The sequence below is a fragment of the Felis catus genome, chromosome C1 (genome assembly GCF_018350175.1).
Source record: "Felis catus isolate Fca126 chromosome C1, F.catus_Fca126_mat1.0, whole genome shotgun sequence".
Lineage (NCBI taxonomy): Eukaryota > Metazoa > Chordata > Mammalia > Carnivora > Felidae > Felis > Felis catus.
Window position 1 is genome coordinate 19174198 of NC_058375.1, and position 13671 is coordinate 19187868.

The window sequence follows — 13671 nt, forward strand, 5'->3', positions numbered from 1 at the left end:
GCGGCTTTCTGGGGTCAGTGCCGCAACCATGCGTTGTTATGTCCTACTGATTTGTTGTCATTCACCAGACTGGGACCCCAGTAAACTCTGATTTTAGGAAGTAGGTCTCTGTCTGCTGCTGTGGAGGTTCAAAACACGGGTTTGAATTTTGCTTCGCCATTTGTTATTATCGTTACACGGGCATTTTGCTCGGCTTCCCTGGATTTGTTTCCTCATCTGCAAAATGGGTGCAGCGCTGTCTCACCTGGTTGTGGGCACACAGAAGCTCCCACGACCGCTTATTTATGAGAGGATTTGAGGTATATAGTAGAAAGAGCACTGGATTGAGTCAGGCAGGAGGCCTATGTGAGCCTAGGCCAGGAATTCACCCCTCAGACCTCAGTTTCCTCATCTGGAAGATGGGCAGACTGTTTCCTAAGTCTGGCTAGCCTCAAAGGATTAGAGTTAGAAGGATTAAATAAGAAGAGTCACATGACAGTATTTTTTACTTTTAAGTAGGCTCTGCGTCCATCGCAGGGCTTGAACTCAAAACCCTGAGATCAAGAGTTGTATGCTCCACCGACTGAGCCAGGCAGGCACCCCTAACAGTATTTTTTAAATATAAAACGTTGGACAACTGCTGACATGATCTTAGAACCTGAGACTGTGGGAGTTCAGTCTCAAGTCAGTACCAAAGGGCCACTGTCTTGGAAAGGATCTGAGAAAGTCGCAGGTGAATTTCGTGTTCGGCTCCCACTGGGGCTTGGGCTCGTGCATTTTCCTGAACCCAGGGGAGCGGGAATCCATAGATCTGCCCAGCTGAAACACAGCCAGTGTCCAACGGACTGAGTCACCCCAGGTCACTAAGCAAGGGAGGGCTGGACCAGATGGAAGATCATCTTGCCCCCACCAAATAGCACCCCTCTGGGGCTCTGCTGCAACAAAACTACCACAGGGACTGGCTGAAAGAACAAACATTTATTTCTCACCGTTCTGGAGGCCGAGAAGTCTAAGATGAAGGCATCAGCAGATTAGTTGCTCAGTAGTTGGCTTCCAGGTTCATAACCATCTGTTTTCTCTCTGTCCTCACATGGTAGAAGGGGCGAGAGAGCTCTCTGGGGTCACTTTTATTAAGGCCCCAAGCCCACTCATGATGGCTCTAAGACCTCACGATCTAATCACCTCCAAAAGGCCTCACCTCTTAACACCATCGCATTGGAGGTTAGGATTTCAACAGATGAAACGGGGCGGTGGGGGGGGGGCGGGTTGGGGGCGGGGCACATTCAGTCCATTGATGTACCTTTCAATCCGGAAAATCCCTAGGCTTCCATGTTCCAGAGAGGGAACAGCCCTTCCCACTTGAGAAACAGAAGTCAGTGTTTCTGGCAGTGCCTGGTGCTTTGATTATTCCGAGATGGCGAGGCTTGGCTAGGAAGTGACATTTCCTGTTCTCAGAGAGAGGGGCACTTGGGGACCTGGTGAAGCCTACAGAGGAAGTGACCAAAGGCCAGGCAGGCCGGTTGAGTTTAGAAAACTCCAGTTGGGCCACCCACTTATATCGCAGTCATAACAGCGACAGCACTGGAGTGTCAATGCCAACATAGAGTAAGGGGCTCCTTGAGGTCTGTAGAAACAGTGAGTCCTCCAGAAAGTAGCAGTGCCGGATCACATTAGTGTTCTAGAGTGTTCACCAGTATTTCTTGTTCATTCCACCTCTAAAATCCATGCTTACTACCACAGCTCTGTAAGGCCTCTTCAGTTGTGTTCATCAGTCAGGCACGGTTGCTGCCCTGCCCTCTTGGTCACAGCAAACGTCCTTTCAAGCACAGAGCCTGGGATCTGGTGAGGGGGTGGCGGTTGGGGGAGACGGTGCGTGAGAGTTCCAGTTGCTCCACATCCTTGCTAACGCTTAATATTTTCGGTCTTTTAAACGTCAGCCCTTCTGACAGGGATGGTGGGGGAGCGAAGAAACTCTATACTCTCTGAACCTCTTGGAATTTAAGTGTTTATTAATTCTGCAGTTTTGTTCAATCCCCAGTCTAGGCTAAGCACTAGAGAGAACAGAGATGAGTAATCATGGTCTGTGCTCCCACAGGCTTGCGGCAGACAGCTGGGGTGTGACTCCTCCCCCACCACTTCTCAACTTTACTAACCTTGGGCAAGTTCATCCCACTAAGCCTCAGTTTCCTCATCTGTAAGATGGGGTTGGTACCTCAAAGAAACGTTGTGAAGATTAACCACAGCGATGTATGTAAAAGGCCTGGCCTCCACAGGCACTCAATAAATGTTAGTGCTGCCTGCTGGTTGACAAATGACAGGCACCAAAGGGTCAGAAAGATTTGTGAGAAGTGAATTTAATAATAACAGCTCACACTTATTGGACATTTACTGTGTGTCAAACGCTGTCCTAAGTGCCTTTTAGAGATTACTCTTAATATTTAAAATCCTACTGATTTCGGGGCGCCTGGGTGGCTCAGTCGGTTAAGCGTCCGACTTCGGCTCAGGTCATGATCTCACGGTCCGTGAGTTCGAGCCTCGCGTCGGGCTCTGTGCTGACAGCTCAGGTCTTGGAGCCTGCTTTGGATTCTGTATCTCCCTCTCTCTCTGCCCCTCCCCTCCTCATGCTCTCTGTCTCAAAAACTAATAAAAACATTTAAAAAAATAAGTAAATAAAATAAAATCCTACTGATTTCTACAGTTTTTTGCAGATTGAGAAAAGAGCCCTGTGGTTTGATTTTCATGGCAGAACACATGGTTACAACGTGTGGGAACCCAGTGGCTTTTGGGGTGGATGATTCTAGAACCTCAGAGGTAGCAAGCTAGGAGCTAACGACATCTACTTTGTACGGCTGGTGATGACTTTCATGTGCCTCCTCCTGCCCTTTGTTCAGATCCTGAGGGTGAATGACTTAGATGAAATAAATGGGTACTTGAAGAAAGATCAGTGTTCGGTACAGTCAAAAGGCCCTGGGTGAGTGGTTCCCATACCCGGATTCTTGTCACTGGCAGATGTGGTTTTAGGAAAGCTCCCTCCCTTCTCTGGCCCTCAGGGTACCCACCTGTTTGAACGTTGAACTCAGTGTATCAGTTAGCTATGGCTGTATAATGAGCCATCGCACAGAACATTTATTATTTATGTTTATTCGCTTTCGTCGCATTGTGTTGGTCAAGCAAGTTAGAAGTCCAGCCTAGATACGGGGGGGGGGGGGGGGGCCAGGAAATAGACTCCCATCTCTTGATGGGAGCAGCTGTTAGGTCACGTGGCCGAAGGCATGGATCCGGGGAAGGTTGGAGAATCAGGAAGGCTTTTGCAACCCACCCCGCTTGGATTCCTTCCTACTCTGACACCTCTAAAGTCAAACAGCTCCTGGATCACTGTGGGAGAAAAACGTAGGATTCCTGTCACCTCAGGCCCAGGCTGGATGTGCCTTTCCTGTATTGGGGATAAATTGACCAGGCACCCAGTCACTGTTGGTGCGGAGCTCAGAGCCAAACGGACAGAATTAAAGACGGGTGTTTACTCAGCAACCCACTCTGCATGTACGGAGTACCACTTGTGTGCCAACTACTCAGCTAAGCCCCAAAGAGAGAGAGTAGCCCTGCTCTCAAGACACCTCAGGCCTTTAGCATAGCAAACACATAAGGCATTATAATGTAGCAGCCCCAGGTGTTTATGGAGGCACAGAGAAGGCACCCCTGGACTTGGCTTAACACAGCACCAGAGAGCTCCCTACACTTTCGGCTTCCTTCGGCCCAGTTCTGAGGCAGATTCATAGGCCTCCTTTTAGACCACATACAAGTCAGGGAGCCTTAGGGCCCGACAGTTCCATTTAAACTCCGTGGCTCTGGACTTAGACAGCCCCATCCAAACCCCTCCGGTCGTGGGCAGCCAGGAAATGGAAAAATAGAACGAGGTGTCCAGAGCCAGCGTGTGAATTTGATTAGTCTCCTCCTGTGCTCTAGGACTGTCTCTGTCTGCTATTTGCAGCCGCGAACCAAGGCTACAGGTTACTCAGTGCTTGCAAGCAACTGGGCTTCAGAGGCAGTTATATAAACCTTTGCGTTTCCTGAAGCCCCTCCTCAAATATATACCCAGCTGGCATTTCGCCTTAAATATCACTCATTTTTTAAAATGGGAAAAAATGTCAATGGCACTGAAATAGATCGCACTTTAAAATGCAGAGTAGAAGAGAGTCCGTTCGAATTATTCTCTTAATAGAGTTCTTCAGAGGGAGGAAGTGATGGGGGAACATAATCACTTCTTTTGTCGTTGGAGCAAAATCTAAGGACTGCAATCCATTTGTCTGCAAATGTGTCTCTTCAGTACAAATTGCAGCAAGCAATCCATTCCCAGGGTAAATGGTCTTTAATTAAAGTCAGTCAGTTGTCTCGGGTGGTTGGGGGGAAAGAGGGTTGTTTGAAACCCAAACCAATATAAATCTCCTTCCCTTTAAAAATACAAAAGAATATATATTTTTTAAATTACATTTCCCCCCTGATTTGATAATTAGGGAGAAGCTTTGTTTATAAGTAAAACTATTCTGGCTCTATTCATGAATAAAAATTTTGATAGTAAGGCCTCAGAAAAGCTGTATAAGAATTTTTGTATCAATCCTGGTAGAAACACATCCTCAAGCATTGATTTTTGTAGCTGAAGTGCATTATGTGTTTTGCATGAGCTTTTGAAAGCTTAGATAAATGAGGTGGCTCAGAAAGCAGATAAAAAAAATGGGAGGAAATTATACTGATCCAAAAGAAGATAAATGTCCACTAATTCCCAGATTAACATTTCAGACTCCTGTGTTTTTATAGGGGAATTTTTGCAATGCTGATCATGTGAGATTGGTTTACCGTGTCACATACCAGGTAGAATCAACAAGCCCTTGTTTGAATTCTCAGAGTCAGCTACACTCAGAAGGAAGTAGAGTTCATGCAATGACCTGGTGGTGCCCTGGTACCAGTTTTAGATGGCAACACTATCCCCAAATGATGTATTTTAGGGGTGACATTGACCCTGAAGGTCAACTGTGTTCGTGTGTACTCTCTGAGTTGCCAAAAAACAAAGACTCAAGCCCATTTGGTTTAAGCCCAGAGGAATTTACTAGACCATTTGATTGAAATCACTGGGATTGGACTTCAGGCACAGCTTGATCCAGGCATCAGATGAAGTCACTAAGACTTGGTTTCTCTTTCTCTCTCTCGGTCATCATCTACTTTCTCTGAGTTGCCTTCATGCTCAGAGTGGCTCTTCTTTGGTAATAACAATTTGGCTACAGCTACTTTAGCTTCCTGTGTGGTGTAAAAGTGCCACTTTCTTAATTGTTTCAGTAAAATCCCAAGATCAGCTCTGATAAGCTTTAGTTGGACCCATGGCTCTGTCTGTCCCTATTCCTTGTTTCCAGAGAAATGAAAGGTATGGATTGGCTGAGTCTGGATCACGTGATCATCATTGCTTAGGGTCTGGACAATCCCACCCCAAGAAGGACATGGACTGGGAGTGAGGGAGGAGAGGCAGTGCCCAGAAGGCATCTTGAAGAAGGATGTTTAGATGGGCTGTGACCTTCGAAACCTCAGACTTCCGCTGCATCAGCTTTTCGTTCTTCCCTTCAACAAACACCTGAGATCCCACAGCACATCTGGAGCTAGGTACAAGGTTTACGGTGGTGAACAGAGAGATCCAGGCCCCTGCTCGCAGAGCGCAAGCTCAGTGTGTCTTGTGCATGTTAGTTAATTCGGGCTGCTGTAACAGCATACGGCGGGCGGCTTAAACGGGAGAAATGTATTTTTCACAGTTCTGGAGGCTAGAAGTCCAAGATCAAGGTGCCAGCAACATGAGCTTCATTCTGACACCTCTTCTCTTGGCTTGTAGGCAGCTGCCATCACACTGTGCTCTCACATCTCACACAACTTCTTTGTGTACATGTCGGGAAGGAGAGAGAGAGACAGAAGGACCGCGTGCTTTCTGGCGTCCCTTCTTATAGAGACACTAATCCCATCAGAAGGCCCACCTTCATGGCCTGTCTCACCCTAGTTATCTCCCAAGGGCTTCATCTCCGAATGCCATCCCTTTAAGGGTTAGGGTTTCAACACATGAATTTTAGGGAGACACATTCAGTCTATAACATCATGCTTGAACTTGAATCGTGGTCTTCCAGCCAACTCGATGTTTTCCCCGCACACCTGCCGTGTGCCAACCCTGGCAACAGAAATAAGAGGGACCCCAGGGCCCTGCCCCCAAGCAGTGTAGTCACAGCCTGCCGGTGGGTGTCTGGGAGAGCCTACAGCACTGGGAGAAGAGCACTTCTCTGTTATGCCTTTGCTCATTTCATTACTTAGGATGGGATTCTACTGGAACTAAAAACCCAAAACAGCAGTGGCTTCAACAGAATAGAAGTTTCTTTCTCTCTTACAAGTCCGGGTAGTCAGTCTAGGACTGGTATGATAGCTCCATTCTCAACAGGAACCCAGGTTTGTCCATTCATCCTTAGTGGTGCCTTCTACCTTGTGATCCAAGGTGGCTGCTCCAGCCCTCGTCATCACATCCACATCCCAGCCAGCAGGAAGGGAAAACAAGGGAGAGAATGATATTGCTGCCCTTCAAACACACTCTTCAGAGGCCGCACCCACCACTGCCACTTATATCCCATTGACCAAAACTTGCCTGCACCTGGCCGCAAGGGAGGCTGAAGATACACCCTTTATTCTCATGGCCATGTGCTCAGCCAAAGCTTTGGCTTCTGTTTCTCTGGAAATCAAGGGAGAGTGGATATTAGGGAGCAACTAACAGACTCGACCACACTTGTTTGTGCTGCTTGACAGGCCCCTTGCCCTTTCTTCTGTAGGTCTCTCAAATTCATTTTTATTTTACTTTATTTTATTTTATTTTTTAAGTAGGCCCCATGCTGGGCGTGGAACCCAACGTGGGACCTGAACTCACAACCCTGAGATCAAGACCTGAGCTGAGATCAAGAGTCGGACACTCAACTGTGACTGAGCCACCCAGGCGCCCCTCAAATTCATTTTTAAAAATCAAGCTTACACACCACCTCCTCCATGATGTCTCCTTGGTTTTAACCCCAATTAAATAGCTCTATCCTTTTTTTTTTTTTTTTTTTTTGCTTACTAATCAATTACATTGAGGTATAATTTCATATAGTAAAATGTACCCATTTTAAGTGCACAGTTCAGTGCATTTTGACAGGTGGTTTTAACTACCCCCCCAAAATCAAGATACAGAACATTCTTATCTTGGAAAGTTCCCTCATGTTCCCTTGTGGTTCATATTTTCCTTAACTTCTGGCTTGGGCAGTCACTAATCTGCTTCCTGTCAACCTAGATTACTTTGAACCTTCTAGAGCTTCTTCTAAAAAACCATAATATAATAATAGTAAGTGTAGTAAAATCAGTGTGTACTCTTGTGTCTTGCTTTTTCATTTAACCTAATGTTTTTGAGGTTCATCCACACATTGTACGTATCAATAGTTTGCTCCTTTTTATTGCTGAGTAGTGTTCCATTGTGTGGAGGTGCCAGTTTGTTTCTTCCATTCACCACCTGTTGGACGTGTGGGTTGTTTCCACTTTGGGTTTATTATGAATAATGCTGCTTCGCCTCTTCACATACGAGTTTTTGTGCAGATGTGTATTTTCATTTCTCTCGCGTCTATACCCAGCAGCGGGATTGTTGGGTCATATATTAAGTGCATGTTTAACTTTGTAAGAAACTGCCAAACCATCTTTTTCAAAGTAGCTGCACCATTTTCCATCCTCACCAGTTCCAATTCCAGTTCACCCACCCTTGGTATTATCAGCCTTTTTTCGATTTCATTTTGGCTATTCTAGCAGATATGTATTGCTATCTCATTGTAGCTTTATTTACTTTATGCACACATCTCTCTCCCTCTCCCTCTCTTTATCTCCTTGTCTCTGTCTCTCTCCCTCTCTCTCTCTCTCACACACACACTTCCCATTCTCTATTCCTTCTGTTACAAAATATTTTTTTAAATTTATTTATTTGGAGAGAGAGAGAGAGAGCGAGAGCGCGCACAAGTTGGGGAGGGGCAGAGAGAGGGAGAGACAAAATCCCAAGAAGGCTCTGCACCATCAGTGCAGAGCCCCATGCGGGGCTGGAACTCACAAACTGTGAGGTTGTGAGATCATGACCTGAACTGAGCTCAAGAGTCGGACACTTAACTGGCTGTGCCACCCAGGCGCCTCCCTTCCATTACAAAATATTAACAAAATATTGATTATCCAGTGTTTAACGTCATCATGGCAGCTCTTCATGACTGATCCTGGTAGAGTATGACTTCCTCCTCTTTCCTACCTAGCTGTTTTCCCTGCAGTTTGTAAATGTCCCACATTTGCTACTTAGTTTGTTACATTTATCACCCCTGTCTTTACTTACATTCGCCCTGCAGTGTAAATTCCTCTCCGTGTGTTCAAGTGCATTAGGTGTGGTATCGATTTCATCCTCTTGAAGAGGTCTCTCCTTGAGCCTCTGACCTGCTCCATTCCGGAGACTTGACCTCTAGACCTGCTGCACAGCTGCTCTCTCTGGGGATCTTTGCACCTTTCTTACTTTTATTTTTTAATAGTTAATGTGGACCTATAAGTTACATGCCGTAAAACTCACCCATTTTTCAGTGTGCAATTCAGTGAATTTTAGTATGTATACAGAGCTGTATCAACAGCACCACAATCTAATTTTACAATATTTTTATCGCCTAAAAAGAAACCTTGTGCCCATTCCCACCCCCAGCCATAGACAACTACCAGTTTATCCTCAGTCTCTGAACATTTGCCTTTTTTGGACATTTCATAAAAATGGAACCCTACAGTCTGTGGACTTCTGTGCCTGGCTGCCTTCACTGAGCATCATGTTTTCAAGGTTCATCCCTACTGGAGCATGCATCACTTCATTTCTATTTATTGCTGAATGATATTTCATTGCAGACACACTGCACTTTATGCATCCATTCATCAGTTGCTGGACATTTGAGTCGTTTCCACCATAGTTGTTTCCACTGCTGTGAATAATGCTGCTGTGAACATTCATGTACAGTTTTGTGTCAACGAATGTCTTTATGTCTTTCGGGCATGGATGCCTAGGAGCAGACCTGCTGGGTCATGTGAGACCTCTATGTTGAACTTTTTGAGAAACGACCAAATTGTTTTCCAAAGAAGCTGCACCATTTTACATTCCCACTAGCAGCTTACAAAGGTTCCGTTTTCTCCACGTCCTGGCCAGCACCTGTTACAGTCTGTCATCCCTTTCATTATAGTCATCCCAGGTATGAAGTAATCTCATAATGGTTTTGTTTTGTTTTGTTTTGTTAACGTGTATTTATTTTTGAGAGAGAGAGACAGAGACCAAGTAGAGCAGGGGAGGGTCAGAGAGAGAGGAAGACGCAGAATGTGAAGCAGGCTCCAGGCTCCGAGCTATAAGCACAGAGCCCGACACGGGGCTGGAATCCACGAACTGTGAGATCACGACCTGAGCCGAAGTTGGACTCTTAACCGACTAAGCCACCCAGCCGCCCCATTGGTTTACATTCCCCTAACAACTAATGATGTCGAGCATCTTTTTTTGTGTGCTTATTGACCGTTTGTATATCTTCTTTGGAGAGATGTATATTCCAATCCTTTGCCCATATTTTAATTGGGTAATTTATCTTTTTTTTACTGTTGAGTTGTAAGAGTTCTTTCTATATTCCAGATACTAGTTCCTTTTGGACACGTAATTTGCAAATGTTTCCTTCCATTTTGTGGGTTGTCTTTCACTTTCTTGGTGGTATAGTTTTCAATAAAAGTTTTTAATTTGATGTAGTCCAATTATCTGTTTTTTCCTTTGGTTACTTGTACTTTTGAGGTGTCGTATCTAAGAAACCATTGCCTAACCCAGTGTCATGAAACTCCTATGTTTTCTTCTAAAAATGTTTTAGCCCTTACATTTAGAACTGTGATCTATTTTGAGTTGCCTTTTTGTGTATGGTGTGAGATAGGAGTCCAACTTCATTCTTTCACACGTGGATGTCCAGTTGTCCCAGCACTATTTTTTGAAAAGACTATTCTTTCCCCATGGGGTGGTCTTAGCATCCTTGTTGAAAGTCAACTGACTTTGTGGAAGATTTTATTTCTGGACTGTCAGTTCTGTCGTACTGATCTCCAGGCCTGTCCTTATGCCAGTATCGCACTGTCTTGATTATTATGGCTTTGTAGTTTTTAAAACAGGAAATGTGAGTCTTCCAACTTTGTTTTTCTTATTCAAGATTGTTCTGGCTAATGTTTGGCTATTCCTTGTATGAGCGCCTATACTTCCATATGAGTTTCAAGATCAACTTGTCAACTTATGCAAGACAAACCAAAACAAAACAAAACAAAAAGCACTGGGATTTTGATAGGAGTTACATTGAATTTGCCGTCTTGACATGAGTAAAGTCTTCTAATTCACAAATACGGAACATCTTTCCATTTATTTAGGTCTTCTTTCATGTCTTTCAAAAATGTTTTCTAGTCTTCAGTGTACAGGTCTTGAAATTCTTTCATTAAACATATACGTAGGGGGGCGCCTGGGTGGCTCAGTCGGTTGAGCATCCGACTTCGGCTCAGGTCATGATCTCACGGTCTGTGAGTTCGAGCCCCGCGTCGGGCTCTGGGCTGACAGCTCAGAGCCTGGAGCCTGTTTCGGATTCTGTGTCTCCCTCTCTCTGACCCTCCCCCGTTCATGCTCTGTTTCTCTCTGTCTCAAAAAAATAAATAAAGGTTTAAAAAAAATTTAAAAAAACATATACCTAGGTATTTTATTCTTTTTGGTACAATTGTAAATGGAACTATTTCTTAATTTCATTTTTGGATGTTCATTGCTAGTTTATAAAAATAGTTGATCTTTGTGTATTAATGTAGCCTACAACTTTGCTGAACTGGTTTATTAACTCTAATAGTGGTTTAGGATCTTTTAATTTTTAGGATTTTAAAATTCCTGAGGAATTTTTATGTGTAAGATGATGCTCCCTGCAAACAGATAGGTTTTGTGTGTGTGTGTATGTGTGTGTGTTTTTTAAGTAGGCTTTGTGCCCAGCGTGGAGCCCAATATGGGGCTTGAACTCACAACCCTGAGATCAAGACCTGAGCTGAGATCAAGAGTCAGATGCTCAACTGCGTGAGCCAGCCAGGTGCCCCTGTAAACAGATAGTTTTACTCCTTCTTTTCCAGTGTGGATGCCTTTTGTTTCTCTCTCTTGCCTAACTGCCCTGTCTGGAATCTTTAGTACAGTGTTAAGCACAGCAGACATCCTTATTTGTTCCTGAATCTAAGGAACAGGATCTCCTCCTAGGGGAGGAGACTTTCAGCCTTTCACTGTTAAGTATGATGTTAGCTGTGAGTCCCTCTTGTTTTATTTATTTAAAAAAATTTTTTTTTCTTAATGTTTATTTATTATTGAGAGACAGAGAGAGACTAAGCATGAGCAGGGGAGGAGCAGAGAGAGAGGGAGACACAGAATCTGAAGCAGGCTCCAGGCTCTGAGCTGTCAGCACAGAGCCCGACGCAGGGCTCGAACTCACAGACCGCGAGATCATGACCTGAGCCGAAGTCAGACGCTCAACCGACTGAGCCACCCAGGCGCCCCGAGTCCCTCTTGTTTTAAAGCCTAACTTTTCTGAATCCCTTGTCTTTCTCAGTTTACCCTATCCAGTAGTTTCTGGGGAAAGAGTACACTGGGAAGAATTGAGGGGGTAAAATATTTGAAACTTTTAAAATCAGAAAATCTCTCTATTCCAATCTCACTCTTAATTGCTAATGGGCTAAATAAAGAACTTTAAGATGACAGTCATTTTTACTCAGAATTTTGAAATTGGTTCATTGTTTCTAGCTTCTGGCATTCCTCATGAGAAGCCTGATGCCATTCGATACCTGATCATTTGTACGTGACCTGTGTCTTTTCTCTGGAAGCTTATAGGATCTAATCTTTGTTGTCGATGTTCTGAAATTTCATGATGATGTGTCCTAGTGTGAATCTCTTTTTAGCCATTGCGCTGGGAAATCAGGGGACCTTCTCAGTATGCAAATGTATGTCCTTCAGTTCTGGGAAGTTTTCTTGAATTATTTCTTTGGTTAGTTTCTTCCCTTCATTTTCTCCATTTCTGAAATTCGTACAGTTTGAATGTTAGACTTCCTGAGCCTGGTCCTCTAAATCTCTTATTCTTATATTTTCTCTTTTCCTCCCTCCTGCTTAAAACAATATATTTTTTGGTTCTGCTCTGAGAAATTTCCTCAAGTTTATATTCCAGCTCTTCAGTTGAGGTTTGTTTTTTTTTATTTCAATTATCAAACTGTGTATTAATTCCCAAGAGTTCTGTTTTATTTTGTGAATGTTCTATTTTGAGCATCCCTTCTTATCTTGTGGATGCAACATGTCTCTTTGAGGATATTATCCTGTGTAGTTTCCTTCCCCCTGCAGAGCCTCTGTGTCCTCTAAATTTACTTTCCCTATTTGTGTGTATGTATGTCTAATTCATGTGTTAGTTTTTCCACAAATGTTTAGGGATCCTTGATTGTGTGCTCATGTTAAATATGGGGCAGAAAACAAGATGGTTGGGGCTCCGGTGTGGTGACTGGGCTTTGTTGGCTAATGCCTTAGTGTCGGGTGACCTGGCAGGGGACTTGTTGATATAGGTTCTTACTTCCTAGGACTGGTCAGATTCTATAGAGAGGGTGTTTCCATTCTTCGACCTAGAGGGTGGACTCCTGGCTCCAGCCTGAGAACCAGGTGGGTAGGAGGGCTAGGGGAGCAAGTGGGATATCCCAGAAACCTTTGCCCAGCCCTCATGCTGTCAGGATGGTGCTCTGTGCCTCTCCCAGGAATCCCACAGTCCAGAGGACCTCTGTCTTACTCCCTTCCATGATTCAAGCTCTACTTGTCTGCTGGAGTGGGAAAGGGACGCGTTCTTAGCTGAGTAGGGGTAGGGAGGAGATCCAGGGGTCTTACTGCCTTTAAGCTGACTTGGAACAAATCCTTCTGTTGTTCCACTTCCAGAGATGCCTGGTATTCTCGTCAATTCCAGAGCCATTGGAGTCGTGGGTGGAGACCTGGTGTTCATTTGCTTTCGGCGTCATGGCTTAGATTCTGCTTTCTCGGCTTTGCTAAGTCAGTGTTACACATCTGTCTCCTTGCCAGCTGCCAGAACTTTGTTGCTGTTGTCTTTTCCTCTGTGTGCTTTGTCCTTGTGGATTAGTGCCTTTTAGAAAAATTCTCACGCCGTTGCTTTCGTGGAGTTTCAGGGGAGAAATAGAGGTTAACGCATTTACCCAACCTGCTCTCTTGAACCACAATCTCTTGCACTTACAATCAATCGTTGGGTTCCCTGAGCCTCAACATCATCAACCGTATCAGTGACGTATTGCCACAGCAATGCTGCCTAACAAACGCCCACAAACCTCACTGGCATGCAACAAAAAGTGTTTACGGGGCGTGAGGGTCTTCACGGTTCAGCCGCTCCTGGCTGGGTCAGCTAAGTGACTCTGCTGATCTTGAATGGGCTCACCCTCCTGTCTGGGGGCGGCCGAGGGTGGGCTGATCTAGGAGACCCTGGGCCAAGACAACTGGGCAACTCCGCTCTGCTCCACGTGTCTTCCATTGTCAGCAGGCCAGTCCAGGAATGTTCTCATGGCAAAGGGGCAAGAGAGCAAGGGGAA

At 44.9% G+C, this 13671-nt stretch overlaps 1 protein-coding gene across 2 annotated transcripts in view; it reads left to right on the forward strand.

Annotated features, from left to right (window-relative positions):
• Window positions 1-13671, forward strand: part of MAN1C1 (mannosidase alpha class 1C member 1) — a 140550-nt gene that overhangs the window by 73309 nt on the left and 53570 nt on the right. The window lies entirely within an intron of this gene.